Source organism: Hemitrygon akajei, chromosome 1 (genome assembly GCF_048418815.1).
Source record: "Hemitrygon akajei chromosome 1, sHemAka1.3, whole genome shotgun sequence".
Lineage (NCBI taxonomy): Eukaryota > Metazoa > Chordata > Chondrichthyes > Myliobatiformes > Dasyatidae > Hemitrygon > Hemitrygon akajei.
This window is the reverse complement of record NC_133124.1, coordinates 42,557,565-42,584,791: the sequence shown is the minus strand read 5'-3', so window position 1 is coordinate 42,584,791 and position 27,227 is coordinate 42,557,565. Positions and strand designations below refer to the sequence as shown.

General features: G+C 42.6%; 1 protein-coding gene across 5 annotated transcripts in view; it reads left to right on the top strand.

Moving 5' to 3' along the window:
* Positions 1-27,227, top strand: part of fam110b (family with sequence similarity 110 member B) — a 160,797-nt gene that overhangs the window by 51,045 nt on the left and 82,525 nt on the right. For 4 of the 5 annotated variants that reach the window (XM_073041956.1, XM_073041976.1, XM_073041967.1 and 1 more), the window contains one exon: positions 24,161-24,233. The exons of the other annotated variant lie outside the window; for it this stretch is intronic. The gene's annotated coding sequence lies outside the window, so the exon portion shown is untranslated. The remainder of the gene's footprint in view (positions 1-24,160; positions 24,234-27,227) is intronic. 5 annotated transcript variants of the gene reach the window in all.

The window sequence follows — 27,227 nt, the reverse complement described above, 5'->3', positions numbered from 1 at the left end:
TGTTGACAGTGTCCGAATGCAAACTTTGTCACGGCATTTTTTTGTGAGATGTTATGTGCAAATTGGCTTATGCTTCCTACAGTGGAACAGTAACATTCAAAAGCAAAATGATTTGAGATGCTGAAAAATGCTATTTTATTGGTTCCGCCGGGCTTAGTAGCTAAGCCATACATGAAAGCCAGGAGCTGGACTTGGTTGTCAGAGGCTGTTTGAGACGCACGGCATTGAAGCATTTAATAGTAGAGGGAGCGCATCCCCACTAATCCGCCTGGCTTTGACAACCTTGTGGAACCATCAAGGCAGTAAGGTTAATTATAATGGTTAAGAAATGTTTAACGTATTTTGGTAGGGGTATGGTCAGCAGGATGAAGTAGAAGTTGGGGGCACAGCGGGCTGGGCAATGGGACCCGAGTAAAGACATGAACAGGAAAATAAGAGACAAGTACTGTATAGAGGTGTGTACAAAATGCATTTGTCATGGTAAATAATACTTGAGGTGCAGACAAGTGAGATAGTGGAAAGAAGAGACCTTTTCGTTAGTCTCACTCCCATGATTTTGTATCTTTGTCTATTTTGTTGCTTTCAGTTATTAATCCAATTCTTTCTGAAAGTTAGCATTGCATCAATTTCCTTTGCCCTTTGAGAAAATTGACCACAGATCACAACTTGTTGAATAAAGAAATGTTGCCTGCATTGCCTCAGGTTCTCTTAAATCCATTCTCTGTCTGCTGTCACTTTCTGCCAAAGAAAGTAGATCCCATTTCTTATCTATCTAACGTTGTCATAGATTTTGAATGCCATAATTAAATTATCCCTATTACTATGATGAGGCACCACCTCTGCCTTGAATGCTAGGACACGTCACACCAAGGAAAGGGAAGGAAAATGAGTAAAGGCAGGAAGGTTGTTTCCATCAAATGGATCTGCAATTATTAAGCTCCGCTTTAATTTGTTCATTGTTCAATAAGTAGATTTACAGAAAGTGGCAATGCTTCTTTGGGAAATGACCCCTTCAAGGACATTTTAGAACATGGTGATTTCAAATAACCTTCCTGTACACTTTGGGAATTATGACAGCAAGGTCTTTCCGAGATATGGAAATTTCAGTCATTGGGGAACTAGCTAAATTCCTGACTCCAGAGATGTTGAACTCACTTTAATGTAATTCAGCATTATGTGAGTATCAAGCTGAGCTGCATTGCTTGACTTTTAGCCTGGATCTAAACTATCAAGAAGGTTGATTACATCATCCTGACTTTTTCTGTTTGAATGTTCAGTACAGAATCTTTGGATTTCTCTTGGAATCTAATGTCTTAAAAATGGCACAGCAAGTGGTCGGCGAGTTATTCAATAATGTCTAGACAACCATTTGGAGCTTCTCATTGAGAATCTGCTAACTATTCTGAATGCATGCTTGATGTATTGGGATTTTTGTCAGTTTTCACAACATTGACTGTTTCGTGGCACACTCCCCCCACTTGAGACTCGCAGGGCTTTCCCCAGAGGTTCAATTGTCCACTTCCTTCATTCTGTTGCTGCTGAGGCAGCATTGATTATCTCCAGACGGTGTACTGGACAACTGCACACACTTTAAATAGGGTGAGTACCCCCTAGCAAATGTTTTCTCTGAAAATGTTGTGACTTGTGACTGTTTTGTGCAAGATATACCTGAATAGGTAACAAACCAAGATTAGCAGTCTGCAACACTTACCCAGTTCATCAGTGGTCCTGATGAACAGTCTAAGCTTGAAACGTTGACTCTTTATTTCTCTCCATAGATGCTGCCCGATCTGCTCGGCATTTTGTTTGTGTTGCTCTAGATTTCCAGCATCTGCAGAATCTCGTGTTTATCATCAGTGGTCTTTTTCTAATTCTCAGTATGCTAGGGTTCCTGTTGTTTTATCAGAAGGGGTCCAGTTACAAGAGGGTGCCAGTCAGAATGAGTGCAAGTTTGGTATTTATAATTCTGAGCAGTTTGTTAGGCACCTGATCACAATAATATCCATGCAAAGGAGAGACAAATTCCACTAAACCAGCCAGTATTGAGTTGGTTTCTGATAGGAAGCTATAATTCAAAGAAATACAAAGACTTATAAAGTAAGTAACGAAGATTATCTCTGCAGACAGGTTTTCCTGCCAACTGTCTTGTTGATTGGTACGTGAAATACTTCATTTGTCATAAACCTTTCAAATTATCAACCTTTTATAGAAAATTGCATGTTATGTCACTGCACAGTCTACATTTCACTGAGAAATCTTGTACAGTGAGTGGGTGGTACTTTGTATGTGCTTATAAAAGAAAAACAATACTGTCTCTCTTGTATTTTCCCATGAAGAAAAGCCAGACTCATTGTGTGTTTCCTTACATTAAATCTGAACAAATAATTCTACCATGGAAGTGAACTACTCAGTTGGGGAAAAAATGATAAGATTTTTTTGGTTTCCACTACATGCTCTAAAGGATGCTGAAGTCAGTTTAATTCACATAATGAAAAATATTTTTTTTATAATAAAACTAGTGAGTGTAACAATTTGCTTTTGCATTGCACATAAGAAATGGAATGCCAGTATGTGTGAAAATGGGAACTAAGTTACGTACAATTCGTCAATCAAAAAATTAACAAATTAAAGACATAAAGAAATTTGAAAGGGTTACTTTACAACTACAGGCCAGTCTGCTGAACATATGTATAAATAATACTAACCTGGGACAAAATTAATTGGCATTGGAAAATAATGAGATCGTAAATGAGAGTTTCCTGTCAGTTTAATGCTTGTTGAAGAAACTGAATGGATTGATGAAGGTAGTGGAACTGGTGTTCCAAATAATAGATCTGTGCAAGGTGATTTTTGAAGTATTGTAATTACTTGATACAAATTGTGAGCCTAAAGGATGGGACAAAATAAAGGCTACCTGGAGATAAGGTTGGCTAAAAGTTAGTTTTAGAGAGTAGTGAATGGTTATATTTAAAAGAAAATTCATAAGTGTAGAGGTATTTCTCAAGGGCTCCTTTGATGTGTATCAATGACCTTTTATTGGGGCATAATTTCAAAGCAAATGATATGAAAGTGGAAGAAGATGAGACTAGTTACAAAGTCAAAGTAAATTTATTATTAAAGTATGTATCTGTCACCATTACTACCTGAGATTCATTTTCTTGCTGGCATTTACAGGAAAATAAATGCAATAAATTTATGAATAACTATACATAAAGACTGACAAACAACCAATGTACAAACGAAGACAAATTTTGTCTGTTTTTTTTTGTTTGCGAATCATGAATGGTAGAGACCTTGAAAGTGAATCTATAGGTTATGGAATCAGTTCAGAATTGAAGTGAGTGAAGTTGCCCATGCTGGTTCAAGGGTCTGTTTATTGTAGTGGAATAACTGGTGGTGTAGGGTGCCTCTTGCCCAATGCTAATAGTGAGAAAAGAGCAAGGCTGAGATGGTGGGTATCCCTGGTAATGGATGCTGTTTTCTTGTGGCAGCATTCCTTGTAGATGGGTTGAATGGTGGGGAGGGCTTTTCCTGTGATGGACTGGGCTGCATCCACCACTTTCTGTGGGCTTTCCCTTTCCTGGGCTGTTTGCAACCGTTTAGGGTGCTCTCCACTGTACATGTATAGGAATTTGCCAAAGTTTTAAGTGACATAACCTTTTTAGAAAGTAGAGTTACTGTCATGTCTTCTTTGTGATGGCACTTGCTATTTATTGACAATAGCTCAAAGTTCCACACAATCATACTCTTATTTCTAATCACCGAGCTCCAAAACCTGAGCCTCTGTACCTCCCTGTGCAATCCTTGACTTCCTCACCTGGAGGCACCAATCTGTACAGATCGGAAATAACATTTTGCTGACAATCCACACTGGCACATTTCAAGGATCTGTGCTTAGCTCATTGCTCTGTACACCCATGACTGTGTGGCGAAGCACAGCTCAAACCCCATCTATACATTTGCTGATGACACAACTGTTGTTGTTAGAATTTCAGATGGTGATGAGGAGGCTTACAGGGATGAGAATGGTCAGGTGCTTGAGTGGTGACACAGCAACGACCTTGCATTCAACAGCAGTAAGACCAAGGAATTGATTGTGAATTTCAGGAAGGGGAAGTTGAGGAACACACATCCGTCCTTATTGAGGGCTCAGTAATGGAAAGCGTGAGCAGTTTCAAGTTTCTGCGCTCCAACATCTCTGAGAATCGACCCTGAGCCCCACATATTAGTGCAATTACAAAGATGGCATAACAGCGACTGTATTTCATTAGGAACTCGTGGAGAACTGCTATGTCATCAAGGACACTCGGAAATTTCTACAGATGTACTGTGGAGAGCGTTCCAACTGGTTGCATCACTGTCTGGTATGGAGAGGCCACTGCACAGGATCAGAAAAGGCTGCAGGAAGTTGAAACTCAGCCAGCTCCATCGTGGGCAGTAGCATCCCCAGCATCCAGGACACCTTTAAAAAGCGATGCCTCAAAAAAAGGCAGCATCCATCATTAAGGATCCCTATCATACAGGTCGTGCCCTCTTAACGTGACCATCAAGGAGGTGGTACAGGAGCTTGAAGATACACACTTAATGTTTCAGGAGCAGCTTCTTCCCCTCCGCCATCAGGTTTCTGAATGCACAGTGAACCTGTGAGCATTATCTCAGCTTTTTCCCCCTCTTTGGTACTAGCTATTAACTTGTATGTGCATATTGTAATTCATAGTTTTATCATTATGTATTGCAATGTACTGCTGTGGCGAAACAAATTTCATGACATACGCTAGTGATATTATACCTAATTCTGATTGTGCTTGTCCAAGAACAGATCCTCTGATATGATAGCGCCAAGGAATTTAAAATTACTGACCTTCTGCATTTCCGATCTCCTTATGAGGACTGAGACATGTCTTCTTCCTTCTGTAGTTGACAATCAGCTCTTTAGTTTTGCTGATGTGAAGTGAAAAATTGTTGTTGAAGATTTTTAATCTTTTAATGTGCTGACTCATCACACCCTTTGATTTGGCTAACAGCAGCAAACTTAAAGTTTGGCATTGGAGCTGCACTTAGCCTCACAGCCATGTGTGTAGACGAGTAGAGCAGGGATTTAACTGCACAGCCTTGTGATTTTGAAGGCGATACTGTTGTCAGTCTAAGCTGACTGGGATTTACAACTGAGGAAAAAGAGGATCCAAGTGATTAGACCAATGTTTGAAATTTTAATGCAGGAAATTATGAGGTGGTCTTCAAAAAGGACAAGAAAAGGCAGTGTGGTACAATTTTAAAATCTTTTCAGAAGAGTGAGACCTGCATGGTGAGAGAATATAATGGAACAGAAGCTGCTTCTTTGTGCTGTATCACACCACCCCCCAACTTCCCTGCAATTAAATTTCCAGTTTTGACAAAGGCTATTGCCAAAACACCAGTGCTTATATTTCAGCTGCTGTATTCTTTTCAATTTTGTGCACACCTCAGGAAGAATATTTAGGCCTTAGAGATTTATGGAATGGTATTAGAGTCATAGAAAAGTACAACATATAAATAGGCTCTTCAGCTTGTCTAGTCCATGCCAAAACCTTTTAAAGTATGTATTCTCATCGACCTGCACCATAGCCCTGCTATCCATGTACCTATCCAAACTTCTCTTAAATGTTGAAATCGAACTAGCATACACCACTTCTGCTGGCAGCTTGTTCCACACTCTCGCAGCCCTCTGAGTGAAGAAGTTTTCCCTCGTGTTCCCCTTAAACTTTTTACCTTTTACCTTTAACCCGTGACCTCTGGTTGTAGTCCCACCCAACCTGCTTGCATTTACTCTATACCCCTCATAATTTTATATACCTTTATCAAATCTCCCTTCAGTCTTCTATGATCCAAGGAATAAAGTCCTAACCTATTCAAACTTCCCATATAACTCGGGTCCTCCAGACCCAGCAACAACCTTGTAAATTTTCTCTGTATTCTTTCAACTTTATTTACATCTTTCCTATAGGCAGGTGACCAAAACTACACAGAGTACTCCAAATTAGGCCTCAACGACGTCTTGTACAACTTCAACATAACATCCCATCTCCTGTACTCATACTTTGATTTTTATGTCTTATGGTCTTATGAAGGCCAGTATGCTAAAAGCTTTCTTTATGACCCTATGTACCTATGGCAGCATTTTCAACGAATTATGGACCTGTATTCCCAGATCCCTGGGCCCTTACCATTCACTGTGTAAGACTTGCCCTGATTGGTCCTACTGAAGTGCAACACCTTACACTTCTCTGCAATAAATTCCATCTGCCATTTTTCAGCCCGTTGTCCAGCTGGTCCAGATCCAGCTGCAAGCCATGATAGCCTTCCTTGCTGTCCACTACTCTCCCAATCTTGGTGTCATCTGCAAATTTGTTAAATCCAGCTAACTACATTACCATCCAGATTATGCTGATATGACAATTCAGCAGTCACGGGCTTTCAGTCAGAGATGCAGTCGTCCACTCTCTGGCTTCTTCTACAAAGCCAGTGTCTAATCTGATTTACCACTTCATCTTGAATGCCAAGCGACTGAACCTTCTTGACCAACCTCCAACCTTGCCTTCATCCGCTTTTCTAGTAACTTCCTTGAAATACTCTTAAGATTTGTTAGGCATGAGCTATATGCAGTAAGCCTAGTTGACTATCCTTAATCAGTCCATGTCTATCCAAATATTTGTGTATCCAGTCCCTCAGAATACCTTCTAGTAACTTTCCCACTACTGATGTCAGGCTCACTGGCCTATAATTTGCTGGTTTATTTTTAGAGACTTTCTTGAACAGTGGAGCAACATTGCTTTAATCCTTTTCGCTCCTAATGGAGCATAGGGCCTCAACTAAAATCCTCCACTTTCTGCGATCTCTAGCAGATGTTTTTGCAGTCCCCAAGTTTGGCCGGCGGCTTTCAGTTCATCCAAAAGCCTACGCCTCCAGGTTTGCTTTGGGTGACCTCTTCTTCTCTTCCCTTGTGGATTCCATTCGAGTGATTGTCAAGTGACATTCAACTGGTTCTTCCTCAAGGTGTGGCCGACCCATCTTCACTTCCTCCTCCTTATCTGGATTACAATGGGCTCTTGGTTTGCTCTCTTCCATAGGTCTAGGTTTGACACTCTGTCGTATCACTTGAGGCGGAGGATCTTGTTGCAGCTGGTGTTAGTGATTCTCCATGTTTCGGATCCATATAGCAGGATGGCTTTCACATTGGAGCTGAATCTACGGAGCTTAGTTTTGACAGAGATGGCCATAGATCTCCAAACAGGTCGCAGGGTTGTGAAGGCATGTTGGGCTTTTCCAATCCTTGCTCTGATGTCCTCATCTGTACCTCCTGATTTACTGATTTTGCTTCCGAGGTAGGTAAATTTGTCTACATCTTCAACTATTTGTCCTTCAATCCATAATGGCTCCTCTTGTTTGTTATTAATGCGTAGAACTTTGGTCTTCTCCTGACTGATCTTAAGGCCTACTCGCTGTGAGGTCTCTCCCAAGGAATCTACTTTCTTCTGCGTATCTTGAAGCCGATGTGAGAGAAGAGCGAGATCATCTGCAAATGCCAGGTCTTCCAATTTCCCTGTTAACGTCCACTGGATGCCTCTCTCTGAGCCAGCATAGGCTGTTCTTGTAGCCCAGTCGAGTACCACAAGAAAAAGTAGAGGCGACAGCAGGCATCCCTGTCTGACTCCAGTAGTGACCAGGAACTCTTCGGACAGTCTCCCATCGTGGATGACCCTGCATGAGAAGCCATCGTAAAGCTGCTTGATGATATTCACCATCTCTTCTGGTACACCATAGTGTCGTAAGATGCTCCACATTGACTTTCTGTCCAGGCTGTCAAATGCCTTCTCAAAATCAATAAAACTCACATATAGTGGAGTTTGCCATTCTATTGTCTGCTCCACAATGACTCTAAGTGTAGCTATCTGGTCAATGCATGATCTCGCTTTCCTGAACCCTGCCTGCTCATCTCTAAGTCTCTGGTCAATGGCGTCTTTGATCCGCTCCAAGATGACCCTGGTGAGAACTTTGCTAGGAATGGACAACAAGGTGATCCCCCTCCACTTGCCACACAGTGAGAGATCTCCAGATTTTGGCGGCTTCACAAGGAGGCCCTTCTTCCAATCTGATGGGATCTCTCCTGTTCTCCATATCAAATTCAGCAGTATATGCAAATGGTCCACCATAACCTCTCCACCCTCTTTCAATGCTTCTGCAGGAATGTTGTCTTCTCCAGCAGCCTTGCTGTTCTTCAGGCTTCTTAGGGCTTTTCGAATTTCTTGCTTGGTGATTTCACCTATATTGATGTTGAGTGGGTCTCCAGGCTCCAGGTCAGGTGGGTTCTGTGGTGGTGGTCTATTCAATACTTCCCTTCCATCTCGCCAGCTGATCTTCAACCGAAGTGAGCAGATGGCCTGTCTTGTCTCTAACAGGTCTGTTGAAATTGCTTTTCTTCCTTCTCAAAAGTTTAGTTGTTGTGTAGAGTGCCTTGAGGTCCCCTTTACTGGCCGCTGTTTCTGCTTGCTCTGATATTTCATTGAAGTATGACCTCTTGTCCTTTCTGAGCTGTTTCTTCACCTCCTTGGCCATCACGCTGTACCTGTTGGCGGTGATTTGTTTCTGTTGCCGGGTTCTGGCCTGATTCAACTCCTGTTTGAGCTTTTTCCTCTCCCCCACCTTCTGCCATGTCTCGTCCCTGATCCAAGGTTTACTGTTGACTGGTGGTCTTCCCAGTACTTCTTCGCAGGCTCCTACAGTGGCCTGCTTGAAGGTAATCCAGGCGTGTTCCGCTGTTCTCTCATCTTGTTCCTCTATTTGAAGAGCCCCAAAGCGGTTTTGCAAGGCGATGTGGAAATCTTTCTTGTTCTCTTCCGTCTGTAGTTTTCTAACATCAAACTTTATTTGCGTGTTCTGTTGCTTCTTCTTGGCTGACAGCTTCATCTTCAGCTTTGCGACAACCAAGTGGTGGTCAGATCCAATATCTGCTCCTCTTTTGGCTCGCACATCTTGCAATGAACTTCTCCAGCGCTGGCGGACTATGATGTGATCAGTCTGGTTCTCTGTTTGATGGTCAGGCGAGACCCAGGTTATCTTGTGGCAGCGTCGGTGGGGAAAGAGGGTACCTCCAATGGTCAGTTCATTGAAGGCACAGAAGTCGGTAAGGAGTTCTCCATTTTCATTCATATTCCCCAAACCATCCTGGCCCATCTCTCTCTCCCTGCCAGTGTTATCGCTGCCTACTTTGGCATTCAGATCCCCCATGACGATCAACATATCTTGCTTAGGTACCTTTCCAATTACTACTTGAAGCTGGGTGTAGAAGAGATCTTTTTCTTCTTCCTTTGCGTTGTTAGTTGGGGCTTAGCACAGGATAATGGATACCTTCTGGAATCTGGACTCGAACCTGGCTGTGATGATACGGTCGGACACTGGTTCCCATTCTATCAAACTTCTGCCTGCTTCTTTGGACAACATCAGGGCCACACCGGCCTCATGTGGGTCTTCCTCTTTTTCTTTGCCGGAATAGAGCAGAGTTTCTCCCGTCTGCAGTTTGGTCTCACCAAAAGTATTCCACCTTGCTTCGCACATGCCCAGGAGTGTGAGGTGGTATCGGTTCATTTCCTTCACTACCTGTGCTCACCTACCTGTCTCCCAAAGCGATCTCACATTCCATGTTCCGATTAGGATAGATTTCTTCTGTGAGAGCAGCTTTGGAGCCTCCATTATGGTTTTCCTCGGGTGAAGGAGGGTTGTCAGCCCTGCAGCTTCCTGACGGGTTTGGTTGCAACACGTCATCAGCCTCCTGAATGGGGCCCTGCTTTTCCCGAGATCTGGGTTAGTGGTTGACAATCTGTTGACGGTTTCTGTAACAATTGCTTGTTTTACGTGAACGGGTTGTTAGCCCATTGCACAACCCCAAACCTGGAGGACCAGGGGTTTTCTGTCGGAGTCACCTTCCCCTAGGCGATGGCATTTCCATGCTAACGAGCTCCACCTGCCCGGGTTTGAAATCAGAGTTTACCCTCTCCTAGATAGGCTGCCATCCAAGGCTAACGAGTCCTATCTACCCGGGTTTGGAATCGGAGTTCCTTCTCCTAGGCTCCGTTGGTTCGTGGCACCTTCTTCCATATTATCTGGTGCACCCCTCACACGAGGGATCCCCCATCCACCACCCAGGGGACGTGCCTCAACACCGTATAGCCCCAACGCGAGGGGAGCAACATTGGCTATCTTCCAATCTTCTGGTATCTCACCTGTTGCTAAGGATAATTTACATATCTCTGTTAGAGCATTGGCAACTTCGGCACTTGCCTCCCGCTGGGTTCGAGGGGATGCCTTATCAGGCCCTGAGGATTTCTCCTCCTAGGTTTGTCTCAGGATGGCAAACATCTCTTCCTCTGTAATCTGTACAGGGCCCATGAAGTCGATGCTGTTTTGCCTCACTTCTACAAACTCTGTGATTTCTCCTGAGTAAATACAGATGCAAAAAAAATTATTTTTAAGATGTCCCTCATCTGTTTTGGCCCCACACGTGGATTACCATTCTGATTTTCCAGAGGACCAATTTAGTCGCTTGCAATCCTTTTGCTCTTAACATAACTCCTTCACCTCATCTGCTAGAGCAACTTCATGCTTTCTTTTAGCCCTCCTGATTTCTTTATTAAGTGTTCCTTTGCATAGAGTGGATGAGGAGAGGATGTTTTCTATGTTGGGAGCCTCTAAGACCAGAGGACATGGCCTCAGAATAGAGGGATGTCCTTCTAGAATGGAGATGAGGAGGAATTTCTTTAGCTAGAGTGGGGTGAATCTGTGGAATTTTTTGCCACAGGCAGTTGTGGAGGCCAAGTTATTACGTATATTTAAAGAAAAGGTTGATAGATTTTTGACTGGTTTTCCCAGACACTGGCACTCAGGAGATAACATACCATCTGGGAATCTCATAGAACTTCTTTTCTGTTCCCCTAATGAACGAATCCTCTATCACCACAACTCGCCTTCCCTGAGCCAGAGTCCCGATGCTGAGACTTTCCTCTGCTAGGTCATTCCCTTGCCCTTCCCCTCCAACAGGAGGGCCACAGGGGTACTCTGCACTAGCTGCTTAACCACTCTCCCCTTCCTGACTCTCTCCCAGTTTCTTGTGTCCTGCACTTCGGGTGTAACTCCCTCCTGTATATGTCCTATTTATCACCCCCTCAGTTTGCCGAATGATCCTGAGTTCATCCAGTTCCAGCTCCTTAATGTGGAGTGTTAGAAGCTGCAGCTGAGTGCACTTCCTGTCGATGAAGTCAGCAGGGACACGGGAGATCTCCTTCCCTTCCAACGTCCTGCATGAGGAGCATTCAACTATCCTGCCTGGCATCTCTGCTGTCCAAACTGTGCAAATATAAAGAAGAAAGAAAAATAAAATGTGAGGGAGAGAACAAAAACTGCCTACAGCGGGAGATCGGAGCCTGAGAAGTTGTAGTTCACTCAGGTTCACCAATAGAGTGGGAAAAAAAGGCAGCACTTCACTCTAGCTCTGTGCACTCTGACAATGACCCCTCTGCTTGCCCCTGTCTTACTTTAATTTGTTCTTGCCAATCAATCCCATCCCAAAGGCTGATTGAGCACGGCTCCTAGCTTCAAACTGCTGCGCATTGTTGCCTTTTTTTCACTGTATTGCTGAACCTGAGTGAACTTCTCAGACTCCGACCACTCTGATTGGACACTGCCCAAAAAACAAAACAGAAGTTCTTATTTTATCAAAGGAGGTATAGTTGTCTCCAAAATGAAGAAAAAGTCCAAACTCATTAAAAATTATTGATGACAGTAAATAAGGAGTTAGTATTTCCTGAGGCAGCATGGTTAAAAACAAAGGCGATTGTAGAGAACCAATGATAATTTGAATGCCTGTTTAACACAGTATATTATGACTTGAAAGAGTGGTGGAGCTAAATAAAATTGTAACCTAAGTATTTGAAGTGAAGGAATATATGACTGCAGAAATGGTGGGACTGTGTGATTAATTGTCCTGCCTATCCTGCAAATGACAGAGCTACAGTGGATCAAATGTACATCTTTCTATGTACCAATTGACAACAGAGAAGTCAAGTGTTTAGATCTCATTAAGTTAACTTACAGAAGTTGGATGTTAAACTATAAAACAACTGATTTTCATTTTTAATTTCTTTCAATTCTATCCAGTCTAGATTCTGCTGTACAGTCCTGACCTCTCTGGTTGATCTCTAATTCTTGAAGGCAGATGGATTGGTGACGAATGCTAATTAAACATAAAATTTTGTATAGAAGTTCCTCCTTGCTTTTAGATAACTGCTTCTCTTAATTTGATTTGTCTAAGTAAAGCCTGTTTTAATCATGGAAAGCCCAATTTAACCTTCCATCTCACACATTTCTTGTGACTAATAGTTCAAAAGTTTTCCAATGACACTAAAGTGGTAAGAGTGTGAATATGCAAAGAGGCTTCAAGGTAGAATACAACGTTGGTAAATGTGAGATCATCCACTTTGGAAGGAATAATAGAAGAGCAGATTATTATTTAAATGGTGCAAGATTGCAGCATGCTGTAGTGCAGAGGGACTTGGGAGTGCTTGTTCATGAATCGCAAAAAGTTGGCTTGCAGGTACAGCAGGTTATTAAGAAGCCAAACGGAATGTTGGCCTTCCTTGCTAGAGGGATTGAATTCAAGAGCAGGGAAGTCATGCTGCAACTATACAGGGTACTGGTGAGGCTGCACCTGGAGTACTGTGTGCAGTTCTGGTCTCCATACTTGAAGGATTATATTGGTTTTGGAGGCAGTGCAGAAGAGGTTCACCAGATTAATTCCAGGGATGAAGGGGTTAACCTATGAGGAGAGATTGAGTCGCTTGGGACCATACTCTCTGGAACTCAGAAGAATGAGAGGGGATCTTGTAGAAACATACAAAATTTTGAAAGGGATAGATAAGATAGAAGTAGGAAAGTTGTTTGCATTGGTAGGTGAGACTAAAACTAGGTGACATTGTCTCAAGATTCAGGGGAGAAGATTTAGGATGGAGATGAGGAGAAACTGTTTTTCCCAGAGAGTGGTGAATCTGGAATTCTCTGCCCAGGGAAACAGTTGAGGCTTTTTCACTAAATATATTTAAGATACAGTTAGATAGGTTTTTACATAGTAAGGGAATTAAAGGTTATGGGGAAAAGGCAAGTAGATGGAGCTGAGTTTATGGACAGATAAGGCATGATCTTACTGAATGGCGGGGCAGGCTCGATGGGCCAGATGGCCTACTCCTGCTCCTATTTCTTATGTTCTTATGTTCTTAGCTGACTGAGGCGGATTGAGCAAGTGCACAAAATCATGATAAATAGATGCAGTATAGCATGTGAAGTTATGGACTTCGGTAGACAAAACGGGAAGACAGAGGAGTATTGAACTAGTGTTCAATGGGAAGTGCTGATACACAGAGAATTGAGTGATCTTGTATATTAGTTACTGAAAGAATCATGAGGTATATAGCGAGTACTAAAGGAGGCAAGCAGAATATTGACCTTCATGGCAAGGGGATTTGAGAACAAGAGCGAGGAAATCTTTATAGAGGTGAGAACATACGTAGAGTTCTGAAGAAAGAGACCTCTGAGCTCACTCCAATCATTAGCCACCCATTTATATTAATCTCATTTTATCGTCCTGCATTCCTATCAACACTACCCAGATTCAACCGATTCCCATGTCTTTGGGATGTTGGAGGACACTGAGGAACTGAGAGGAAAATCCACATGGTCACAGGGAGAGCTTGCACAGGCCCAGATCAGGATCAAACCCGTGTTAGTGGAGCCATCAGGCAGCAGCTTGACCAGCTGTGTTACTCTGTCCTATGTGCCATCTTCCTCTCAGTATCAGATGGAAGATATACTTCCTGTAAGTTTCTATATTCAATAAAAGGAAATGGATTGATGTTACTGAATATTTAAGAAGGTGATGAATTTATTCACTAACCAGTATGGAGGAGATGGTGTAGATGAGGCACAATCATATTGAATGACTGAACAGAATCAAAATGCGGACAGACCTACTTCTGCTTTTTGTTGTTGCTGAATTGGGTAATGTACCAAATTAATTCCAAATCCTATTACAAGTGACTGGCTTTGACTGAAGCCAAATAATTGTCATGATGCGTCTGTTTATTCACACGTTGGGGTCCTCGTACTCTCCCGTTGACAGCTGCATCATCCTCATGGCAAATTGTATTCACAGCCCTGAGATATTCCTGATTTGTGGCTTTTCTATTACCTTGGATAAATTTAAATTATTGATAAATGTGAAGTCATTTCGTCATTCAAATTGAGTTTAAGGCAATTTATTTTTATTACTTCTGATTTCAGCTTAATTGAACTATCACTTTGGTGTTTGGTACTAATTTGTAATTCTGTTCTTGAGCCAATTATGCACATTTGTCCATATATTCTCATTAATTAGAGAATATTATTCTTTAAATATTATCTGAAGTTTTCATATGTACATAATGTTGCTTGCATTCTCCACCCTCTGCAAACTGCAGGAATTCTATTTAAGTACTTGTTCGATTTTATTCATTTCAAAAGTTTAAAAATATTTGGAAATTATAATTGGCTTTTAAAATATTAATTGTAATTATTTACTATGCAGAATGGGTACAGTATAGAAGGAGGCAGTCTGTCCCAGTTGTGTAAAACCGTGCGTTCAGTCGCACTTTTCTACCTGCTCACAACAGCCTGGTCATTTTTTTTCTCCTTCAGATAATTACCCTCTTCCTTTAGAACACCATGTTTGAATCTGCCTTTACCTCAGTCCCTCACACTGGTTTCTAGACAGTACTGTTCAGTTTTCTTCAGACAAAGAAGATGGTTATTGACTTCAGGAGAACCTGCACCACTCACACCCCCCTTTAGATTGGTGGCGCAGCAGTGGAAGCCGGAAACAGTTTCAAAATCCTGGGAATGCACGTTGCACACAACCCCTCAATGTCCCAGAACACATCCTATACAGTCAGGAAAGCTCTCCAACACCTCTGCTTTCTAAGGAGGCTGGAGAGAACTGGAGGTTGCATCCATCGTCGTGTCTTTCAGCGGATGCGCAGTGGAGATCACTGCTTGTTTTGGAAGGAGCACTGCAGCAGACAGTAAGGCTTCACATTAGAGAGTCAAGACTGTCCAATATGTCACTGGCACCAGCTTAACCACCATCAAGGACACGTATACAGAAAGGTGCAGGAAAAGGGCCAGTAACATCATGAGATTCCCACCCATTCTGCTCCTGACTGTTTGTCCTATTCGCATTAGGAATGAGGCTACGTAGCATCACCCCAGAACCACCACGCAGTGAGTTCCTTTCCCCACGCAGTAAGGCTGATCAACACCACCAAATAACTTCACCACTACTTCCTGTCAGTCATCTTGTGTACAGCCTACTATCATTTTATGGACATTCAGTCAATCTGTGTTTAAGCTGTTTTATGTATTTGTATTTTTTTTATTGTGTTCTTTATCTTTAGTTTTTTTTTGTGTACCTGCATCATGTCAGGAGTTCCCCTTTACACTTGTGCACCGGAAATGACATTAAACAATCCTGAATCTTGACTGTTTCTTGAAGAGAAATGTGTTGGTACCCTGCTCTATAGCATCAACAAACTGCAAACTCGTTATTGTACTCCTCGCTCTCCGGTTGTCACACTCCCCGTACTTCAGCTCAAGCTGTGCGCAGTTGGGCAAGGAACCTGGTAGGAGGACAACCCTGCTGAGATGCTTCCTATGTGGGTCGGTGTTGGAATGACAGGGCTGAATACAGTCGGCCATCCTTATTCACGAATTCCGCATGCGCGAATTCAACCAACCGCTAATCACGAAAACCCGGAAGTGCTCTTCCAGCACTTGTTGTTTGAGCATGTACAGACTTTTTTTTTCTTGTCATTATTCCCTAAACAATGCAGTATAACAACTATTTTACATAGCATTTACATTGTATAGGTATTATAAGTAATCTAGAGATGATTTCAAGTATATGGGAGGATGTGCGTGGGTTATCGTGGATTGGGATCGAAAAAAATCGGAAGTTCTCTTACTAAGTAAGTTGGAGCAGGTACATCCGGTATTGTTTACCGTCAGTTTGTCAAACATTTGTCTTCGTATATAGTATATATTTTACCTTTCTGTGCATGTAAAACACTTAAGAACATATGTTTCAGCGCTGGGCTTGGGAAGTTCCCGAGTTTTAGTGACAGATCCCGAGTGCGCTCTCCACCGTGCCAGGTTGATGTGGAGAATCAAAAACCCAATAATTAAACCAGTGCGTTGCTTAGTAATAATTGTAGCTTTCATCGGGGCACAGCCTTTCTCACTTTATCCGACGTAGCCTAACGCTTTTCCAATAACCGATGGCGTTTCACCTCTTTCTGATCGCTCTATTATGTGCACTTTATTTTCAATTGTTATCATGAAACAGTGCGGATTCAGATCTCTACCACTGGGTCCTAATGTCCACCACACTGAGACAGGTTAAATAAGGTCTGGGGTTCTACTGGGTCCTAAGGTCCACCGCATTGATACAGGTTGAATAAGGGACTTGAGCATCCGCGAGTGGTCTCGGAACCAATCCCTTGTGGATAAGGAGGGCCGACTGTATAAGATAACTGGGTGTTGATGTGCAATGCTGGCTGGCACACGGACAACATTAGAGCAGTGTACTGACTAGGCCAGTCGGATCCTGCAGTTATTCCTATCATAGCAATGGGGAAGGACAGGTGTTCATGTCAGATTCCCAGCACTGTACTGTATATTTGACACTTTAAGGGCCCTTTTGATCACCAGTTCCATTTAGTCATTTATTTCTGAGTAACGTTTCGTGAGTGCCAAGTGAGGTTCTGTTGTGTGAGTTTTGATTCTTTTACAATTATCTTTGTGTCCCTACTTTGTGACTCCTTCCACCAATGGGAGCAAATTCAAGTCGTCACTTTTATTGTCATTTCGACCACGACTGCTGGTACAGTACATTGTAAAATGAGACAACATTTTTCAGGAGCACGGTGTTACATGTCACAGTACAAAAACTAGACTGAACTACGTAAAAAAAACAACACAGAAAAAAAAACACCACAACTACACTAGACTACAGACCTACCAAGGACTGCATAAAGTTCATAAAACAGTGCAGGCATTACAATAAATAATGAACAGGACAATAGGGCAGTAAGGTGTCAGTCCAGGCTCTGGGTATTGAGGAGTCTGATAGCTTGGGGGAAGAAACTGTTACATAGTTTGGTCGTGAGAGCCCGATTGCTTTGGTGCCTTTTCCCAAATGTTAGGAGGGCGAAGATTTTGTATGAGGGGTGCGTGGGGTCCTTCATACTGCTGTTTGCTTTGCGGATGCAGTGTGTTGTGTAAATGTCCGTGATGGTGGGAAGAGAGACCCTGATGATCTTCTCAGCTGACCTCACTATCCGCGATCGGTCTTGCGATCCGAGATGGTGCAATTTCCGAACCAGGCAGTGATGCAGCTGCTCAGGATACTCTCAATACAACCCCTGTAGAATGTGATGAGGTTGGGGGGGTGGGAGATGGACTTTCCTCAGCCTTCGCAGAAAGTAGAGACGCTGCTGGGCTTTCTTTGCTATGGAGCTGGTGTTTAGGGACCAGGTGAAATTCTTCGCCAGGTGAACACCAAGAAATTTGGTGCTCTTAACGATCTCTACTGAGGAGCCGTTGATGTTCAGCGGCTGTGGATTAGCTGGGCATGTGCACGCTTTGCCCCTCTGATGGCCCAGGACAGCTTGGCCCTTGCTGTTAGGGCTGCCTTGTCGCCTGCTCTGAAGGCGGAGTCGCGGGTCCTCAGCACCGCACGCACCTCCGCGATCATCCATGGCTTCTGGTTATAGTGATGGTCTTGGACAGAGTAACATCATCAATGCACTTGCTGATGTAGCTGGTCACTGATGCTGTGTACTCCTCTAAGTTGGTAGAATTGCTATCGGTTGCAGCCTCCCTGAACATGTGCCAGTCAGTGTGCTCTAAGCAGTCTTGAAGAGCAGAGATGGCTCCTGCTGGCCAGCTTTACACCTGCTTCTGAACTGGTCTGGAGTGCCTGACGAGCGGTTTGTATGCTGGTATTAGCATAACAGAGATGTGGTCTGAGTAACCAAGGTGGGGGCGGGGCTCTGCCCGGTACGCGTCAGGGATGTTTGTATAAGCAAGGTTCAATGCGTTCTCCCCCCCTCGTTGCAAAGTCCACATACTGATGGACATATCTCTCTGTTTATGCCTGACCTGATTTTAAATACCTCTAGCAGGTTCTCTCACAGCCTGCTGCTTTTTGAGCAGAACAACCCCAACTTCACTAGGTAAAATAGTGTGTTTCTGCTATCCCCCTGCTAAAACCCAGAAATGAAAAAAGACAAGATGCTGGAATCAGAGCAAAAAACCAAAACTGCTGGAGGAAGACAATCTCATTTATTCTCAGTCACTAATGTCACCTGAAATTAGTTGTTTTTTTTTGTGCCAGCAGTACAGTGCGAAGAAACAAAGCTATTATAAATTACAAACCTGAGAAAACAATGAGGTTTAGTTTTCAGGTTAATGGACCATTCAGAAGTCTGAAGGCAGAGGGAAGAAGCTAGTTCTGAATTGCTGAGTGTAGGTCTTCAGGCTTCTGTACCTCCTTCCTGATGTTAGCAATGAGAAGAGAGCATATTGTCGAGGCACCACCCTTTGGAGATGCTCCTATGGTGGGGAAGATTGTGCCTGTGATGGAGCTGATTGAGTCTATAACTTTCTGAAGCCACTTGCAATTCTGTGACTGCATACCAGAATGTGATGCAACCACTCTCCACTATAGAGACTTGTAAGAGTCTTTGGTGACATACTGAATCTCCTTAAATTCCTAACAAAGAAGCTGCTGGAGCACTTTTGTGGTTACATCAATGAGTTGGGTCCAGGACAAATCCTCAGATTTTGATACCTAGGAACTGGAAGCTGCTTATCCTTTCCACCACCTCAACAAGGACTCCCAACGTCCTAAGTCGGCAATCAGTATTTGGTCTTGCTGACACTGAGTGCGAAGTTCTGCAGTAATTTATCAGCTGATTTATCTCGCTCCCGCCTGCCTCCACATCACTATCTTGAGATTCTCCCAATAACAGTGGTGTCATCAGCAAATTTATAAATGGTGCTTAGCCACACAGTCTGATGCACCATCAATAACTCTCTCTGAGACGTGAAGGCGAGATATCGGCTTTTATTGACTGGAAGAAAGAACAAGCAGTAGTTGACCACCATACTACATCCTGGAGACTGAGGGCCAGGCTCAGGCCTCAATCGCCTTTATACTGGGGTCTGTGGGAGGAGCCACAGGAGCAGTCAGCAGGGAGCGTGTCCAGACAGGTATATGTAGTTCACCACACAGTCATGAATGTAGAGAGAACAGAGTGGAGGGGTAAGCGCGCACCCTTGAGTTGCACCTGTGTTGATTGTCAGCAAGGATTCAAAGGCTCATTTACTATCAAAGTATGCAACTCTAGGGCTATGGGTAACCCTAGGTAATTTCTAAAGTAAGTACATGTTTGGCACAGCATAGTGGGCCGAAGGGCCTGTATTGTGCTGTAGGTTTTTTATGTTTCTATTAAATTCTTCTCCAGATAGCCAGAACGGCAACGCGATCAACTGCCAAACCCCCCTTTCCTCCACCCAAAAAACACAAATAAAAACACAACAGGAGCATTGAGGAGATGTTATTACCACCTCATACTGATTGTGGTTTCCCTGTATGAAAGTAGAGGATCCAGTTGCAGAGAGAGGTACAGAGGCCCAGGTTGTGAAGCAGGCCAGGCTGTATCTGCAGAGGGATATGGGCAGTTGATGCTTCCGATCAGGACCAGGCCCAGTCTAAAATGAAGGTTCTTGACCTGAAATGTCGACTGTTTGTTTCCTGTTACAGCTGCTGCCTGATGGGCTGAGTTCCTGTAGTAGTATGTCTGTGTTGTGTACAACCTCTGTCACCTGGTTAACAGGTAGTATACATACAGAAGTCGTCATGTTGAAACACAATTGAGTCAATTTTTTTGTCTTGTCCACATGCAGAGAAATAGCATTTTACAATGGATAGTTTGTGTGTGGAGAAGGAAAAAATTACAAGAATATCATCTTTAATTTTTGAGTCACATGAACTTGTGTACGTGAATTAAGTATAATTAGATTGGCAGCTTATTTAATCGAGCCTTAGGTTTCAGCATGGTAAAGAGTATATGCAGAATATTGTGTGTTTCTTTCTTCCACAAGTGGCTGATGTCAGCATTGGGCAGGTTGAAAGCTTTGCGTAACAATTGCAATCTCTGTGCTGCGTGGATAGAATCGTCGGAGTTGCAGTTGTGGTCGATATGGCAACACACGCATGGGATCAAAGCACGTTAAGCAGTGTACTCTAATATTGTTACATCAGAATGAGGTTAATCCATAGACTAGCAACTGCACTGTTTTTGCACATTTCAGTGAACATATTTATACATAAATAGTGTTAATCATGGCGGTTATTTAATTTGATATTGCAGGGTGTAATGTGATTTGCACTCCAGAGGGACATAGCAGCAGATGTGACCTATTATTATTATGGCAGGGATTAGTTTAATATAGGCTTATTCTGATGATTAGAATGCAAATATCTATTTGTGTGCTTGCTGCTTCTACTTAAGTGTGCATGTAATTCTTCTGAATGTTTTTGTTCTACTTGTGTCACACTTATTAACATGATTGGCTGTTTCTCTCCTTTCGTTTTGCAAATGGGTTCTGAAATTGTTTAAACACAGGAAAGTCTTGGTGAGGTCTACATCGAAGCTCATAACCTTTGGAAGCAGGAGGGGGCCATTCCGTCCTTCGTCTCTAAGCCACTATCCTAGCACTAGCTACAAATAGCACGTTTTTGCTTTTAATGCCTTTTTTAAAAAAATGTATCGTTCCCTCTGAATGTGTTGAGCGACTGAACCTCCTGAGCCCTCTTGAGTAGAGACTACCAGAGATACACTCGGGAAGTTTAAGTTTTCGCCATGAGAGGTGGACATTGACACCCTGCCGACCTCACCACCATCTGCTTAAGGTATAGGAGCAGAAGGCGGCCATTTGACCCATTGAGTCTGCTCTGCCATTTCATCATGGCTGATCCACTTTCCAGATTTTCACGTGAGTTCTTAATCCCTTCCATCTGTTTTTTATTTGGTTTCTTTAACATTGTATCATCATCTGTTTAAAATATGAATTTGTGCTGCTAAGTCTCTCCTCCTTGATCTGGAAAACACTGACATTCCTGGTTGGAGATGTCCCCAACCAGCGGAAGCATTAGGCCTGCATCTGCCCCGTCAAGCCTCTTAGTATTGTTATACTGTAGATTGTGTTATTCAAAGTGAAAATGGCAACTGATTGTTAAATGTTGTAGCTCATATTCTACAAATGACATGGGACCTTCTCAAAGGCACTGATTTCAAGCACCACATGTCAACGTAGAACTTAGCATTTCACTGGTGTTGAATTCATTGGTTGGCCAGGTAGAGAGTATTTGCATTGTAATAGAAAAGCATTCAAAGACTGTATATTTTTAGCATTTTTTAACAACTTACGTTTGTTTAAAAAATCATGGTGTCGGTACATATCCTTTTTCCCAATGGATGTCTTTATGAGACTCCACTTTAAGTGGTCTGAGATTTATTGCAGTAATGTCACATTGTGTATTTAGTAAATTTTTATTCATTTGTTCGTAAGGTAGATCAAAAGGAAAAAAAACTGAGTGGATGGTGGTTTGGATAAATAACATGGGATCTGCTTTCAAATAGACACCAGAGCTTGCAGAAAGGGGCTGGAACATTTGTAATGGTATGCACGTCAGTCTTCATAGCACAATCATTCCCATAAAATCAGCGCATGGTTCCCAGCTTCTCTGAAGTGTCGTCAAATCACTGATTTATACTACAATAATGTGGCAAGGAAGTTCTTCAGAGGCGGGGTCTGGTTGAGGAAGTTCCATCTCCATCTGTCATTATCGATGTAAGATTACTTGATGTTGACTCTGGCCACAAGGTACTGACAAAATAAAGCTTCCAGTAATTAAAAAAAAATCAGGTCTCCTTTATTTCAGTATTCTCAGTTTTAAATCAATTCAAATTCCCAATCCCTGGTTAGAATATGTTGTTCGTATTCAGTTCATTTGTTATACAATACTACTGATTAGTGATGGGATTTTTACATAATGTTGTGATTTTTAAAAAATTGGACTTATATTTTAGTATGAGATGGGGCTTTTACAAGATGGCACATTACTTGTAGAAAAGACTCCTGAAGAAAATTTTGCTGATGTGGACTTCTGAAAGAATGCAAAGTACAGTAAAACTCTGATAATCTGATATCTGACTATTCTGAAATCCCAATGGTTCAGCATCTGGCTCCCCAGCTGATATTTGCTCTCACATTGTTTCAGACAAGCTCCTGTTCCTCAATTCCCTCATTCCCTTCTTAGTAAGGGTCTCACTCCTGAATGCCTTTTCTACACACTAGGCCCAGTTCGTCTACTCCCCTTCTGCTCTTTGGGGCCCCAGTTCCTGCACTCCTTTCTGACTCACCAGATCTTGACCTAGCGCACTCAAATTCTTTGTAACATATTTAAAAGAAAAACAAATTAAATGTGTTAAATGAAGTAACATCCAGCAGTCCGGAAAATCTGGTAGTCCAGCAAAGTCCAAAGTAAGTGAGATAATCAGTTTTATCGGACTTGGTAACTGATTAAAAGTAGCTCAAAAAGCAATATAATGAGTTGAAAATATGTATGTTTTCCATAAAGCATCATGTCAATATGTGCTTTTTTTGAGTTCCGTGATAAACTGTGTGTGGTTGCCTACATAGTTACGTCAGAATCTACATTTCTAGAATGGAAACAAATGATCCTCAATCCAGAGGGACTGCTTAAGAAAGAAGCAGTAGTACTTTTAATCAGCTTGCCCATCCAGGTTTACTCACCAGGATGTGCTGTTTTAATGTCCCCAGCACTCAACAAACTGATAAGTATTATGTGACATGAGATTATCATTAACCTCTTGTTTTTAATTTATCTCACCAAGTACATAACTGAATAAATCTACCTGCATATTGTCAATTGTTCCTGTTCTTTCATCTGTGTATTTAACCTCTACCTTAGATATCTTTGTTTTAATGTTGATATTTTTCTGCGAGTTTCATCCATTTTAAATCTATACTTTGTTGTTTGGAATTTATGTTCATTTCATAATTGTTAGTTTCCCACGTGCACGTGAACAGATGGAAGTAGCTGGTATAACTGGGATACAGCATTTAATTTGTGATGCAAAATTACTTCAGTCTGCAAATGCATCAGCATTTTGTAAAGGCATCCAGAAGCATAGGCCCCCATGCCTATGGTACTCGCAGATGATTATGATGAAATTATCATACTGTATTGTTCAGCTGATTGCAGTTTGTGTAAATATCTCAGAATTGCCCGAGAAAGACCTGGAGACTTTTTTCCCTCTACTGGGCTTGCATTGCAATGGCACCAGCCATTCATGTCAAAGAGTTCTTAAGGCCAAAAGTAAAAAGTTTTCTGTACAAGGTAAGGTCTTGTACCATTTAGGTTATACACCAGTGGGGGAGATCACAGACAAACAGGCAAAAGAGATAAAATAAATGAAGCCTTTATGTCATCTACCATTCCACCATTGTCCCATAAATTAATATGGGACAATAACGAGGTTATGCCTTGATTTTAAACTCATACTGATTTTCAAATCCCTTATGGCCCTAACTCTGCCTGCCTCACTAATCTCCAATTGACAACCCTTCCTGGATCTCTGCTCTTCTCACGCCTTCTGCACATCTGTTTTAAATAGTTCTTTATTGGGAACTGGGCTGGTGTTTGTCAAGATCTGAGTCCTTGGAGCCCCCTCCCCCCACTTATACTTTTGCTCTTGTCTCCTTTTTAAACTTCAAATTTTGCCTCTAACCAAGCTCTTACCTAACTGATCAAATTCCTTTGATCAAAACAAAATTTGTTTGATAAAGCTCCTGTAATACCCTGGGATATTTCAGAAAACTATATGCAATTGTGATACAAATATGGAAAAAGTAGTTTTTGTGCAGTTATATTCCTTTTTTTAAATTTCCTTAGGGTTTCATCGACTGCAGGAATATATTCAAGGTGAAGTGCCCCTACCCATCACGTCTTCGTCACTGTGGTTATGGTGAGTTTTTGTTGACAGTATTTTCTGAAGAACACATGCAAAATGCAGGAGGAACTCGAGTCAGGCAGAATCTATGGAAATGAGTAAACGGTTAACGTTTTGGGCTGAGACCCTTCAGCAGAACAGGAAAGGAAGGTGGAAGAAGCCAGAATAAGAAGGGGTAGGAGGACAAGCTAGATGGTGATGGATGAAGACGGGTAAGTGGGGGGAGGGGGAGTGAAGTGAGAAGCAGGAGGTGACGGGTATAAAAGGTAGGATCCTGATAGGAGAGAATTTAAAGGACAGGACCTCCGAGGTTGTGATCTCAGGATTGCTACCCGTGCCATGTACTAGTGAGGCCAGAAATAGGAAGATCATACAGTTTAACATGTGGCTAAGGAGTTGGTATATGATTTGATCATTGGGCTCTCTTCCACAGAAGGTGGGACCTGTACAGAAGAGACGGTTTGCCCCTGAACTGGGGAGTGGGGAGGGGTTCTTGTATCTTAGCAGAAAAGCTTGCTAGTGCTGCATGGTCAGGTTTAAACCAGAGTTGCAGGGGGATGGGAAGCACAGTGCCTGAACAGTTAGTGGAAAGGATATGGAGGCAAATGTCGATAAGACCTCGGGCAAAGTAAGGAGTCAGAAGGTTGAGCATGGTGCAACTACTGTCCTGAGCTGCGTATGCAAGAAGTATTGTAGGAAAGGTAGATGAGCTCAGTGCACGGATCACCACCTAGAATTATGATATCGTAGCCACTAGTGAGACTTGGTTGCAGAAACAGCAGGAATGGCAGCTCAATATTCCGGGATTTCATTATTTTAGAAGCGACTGAGCAGGGGGATTTAAAGGTTATGGGGAGAAGACACGCAGATGGAGATGAGTGTCCAGATCAGCCATGATCTTATTGAATGGTGGAGCAGGCTCGACAGGCTGGAGGGCCTACTCCTGCTCCGATTTCTCATTACTACTGATCAGGGAAAATGTCACGGCAGTGCTCAATCAGAACAGACTGGAGAACTCGACTAGTGAGGCTTTATAGGAACTGATAGATAGATAGATAGATAGATAGATACTTTATTCATCCCCAAGGGGAAATTCAATGTTCCTCCAGTATGATATCACATAAACACAAGACAGACCAAGACTAACTGACCAAAAAAACCACATAATTATAACATACAGTTGCAACAGTGCAAAGCAATACCATAATTTGATAAGAGCAGACCATGGGCACGGTAAAAAAAAGTCTCAAAGTCCCAGATAGCCCATCATCTCACGCAGATGGCAGAAGGAAGAAACCTCCAACGTGGCAAAACTTCCCGATGCAGCCTCTGGAAGCACCCGAGCACAGCCAACTGTGAGTCCGTCCGAAAACTTCCGACAACTTCGTGCCTCCGACCAGCCCTCCGACACCGAGCACCGAGCACCATCTCTGCCGAGTGCTTCAACCCCGGCTCCGGCCACCAAGCAACAGGCAAAGCCGAGGATTCGGGGCCTTCCTCTCTGGAGATCTCTCCGATCGCTCAGTAGCAGCGTCAGCAGCACAGGCATGTCAGAAGTTTCGCCAGATGTTCCTCCGTGCTTCACACATCCGTCTCAATCAAATCAGGATTGTGCACGGCCCCTACTTACAGATAACGGATATTCCTTACTGGAGTGGCCGCTGCGCCCTGCGTCGTCGCGACCTTGTTATTGGGATTTTATTATAGACCACCCAACGCTATGCGGGATTTAGAGAAACAAATCTGTAGAAAGATTGCAAGAATCATAAGGTTGTTATACAAGGTGATTTTAACTTTTTCAACTTATTGACTGGCAAACCCATAGTATAAAAGGACCCGATGGGGTAGTGTTTGTCAGATGTGTTCAGGAAAGTTTTCATGTGCAATACATAGAAATCCCAGTGAGATGCTTGATCTCCGATTTTAGAATGAGACAGTCACGTGACAGAAGTTTGTGTAGGGGAACACTTTGCATCTGGTGACCGCAATGCCATTAGTTTCAAAGTAAATATGAAAAAAAAGATAGGTCTGGTTGAGGTTCTAAGTTGGAGAAAGGCCAATTTTGATGGTATCAGAAGGGATCTAGCAAGTGTGGATTGGGACAGTCTGTTTTTGGGCAAAGGTCTACTTGGTACGCGGGAGGCCTTTGAAAAGTCACATTTTGAGAGTACAAAACCTGTATGTGCCTGTCAGAATAAAAGGTAAAGAAAACATGTTTAAGGAACTTTGGTTTTCAAGAGATCTCAAGGCCCTGGTTAAGAAAAAAGGAGGTTCATTGTAGCTATAGGCAGGTAGGAACACAAGAGGTGCTTATAGAGAATAAGAAATGCTAGAGAACACAAGAAAGAAATCAGGAGGGCTGAAAGAAGCCATAAAGTTGCTCTCGCAGGCAAGGTGAAGGAGAATCCAAAAGGATTCTGCAGATCACGACGATGGAGCCATGCTCAGGTTGAAGGAAAAATACCTTGTATTCTGTTTGGGTAGCTTCTAATCTGATGGCATTGGCTGTGTTGCTCGGATTTCCATCATCTGCAGAGTTTGTGTTTTCCCTCCTCCCACCTTATGTTTGCTACTTCCCACCTTACTGTCCTAATGAAGGGTCTCCCGTTGACTGCTTATTTCCATTGGTGGTGCCTGACCTGATTTCCTCCAGCATTTTGTATGTGTTACTCTGGAATTCAAGCATCTGCAGAGTTTCTTGTGTTATCTGAACAGTATTATTTTATCCCTGTGATTTGTGCTGCCTGCCAGCTAAATGCAGGCACACCCATCTTGGTCTGGTATTGTAAGCATTTCCTCATAATTTTCCTCCCACTCTCTTCTACGCACATACCAAAATTCTAATTGATACTGACTGAGGTAGCATCAATAACTGTTTATGAAGTTTTTCTTTTGTGCTTTCAACAATTACTGTTTAGTATACTTAAAAATACAGGTTAAGTACCCCTTATCCGAAATGCTTGCGATTGGAAGTGTTTCCAATTTCAGATTTTTTTTTTTGCATTTTGG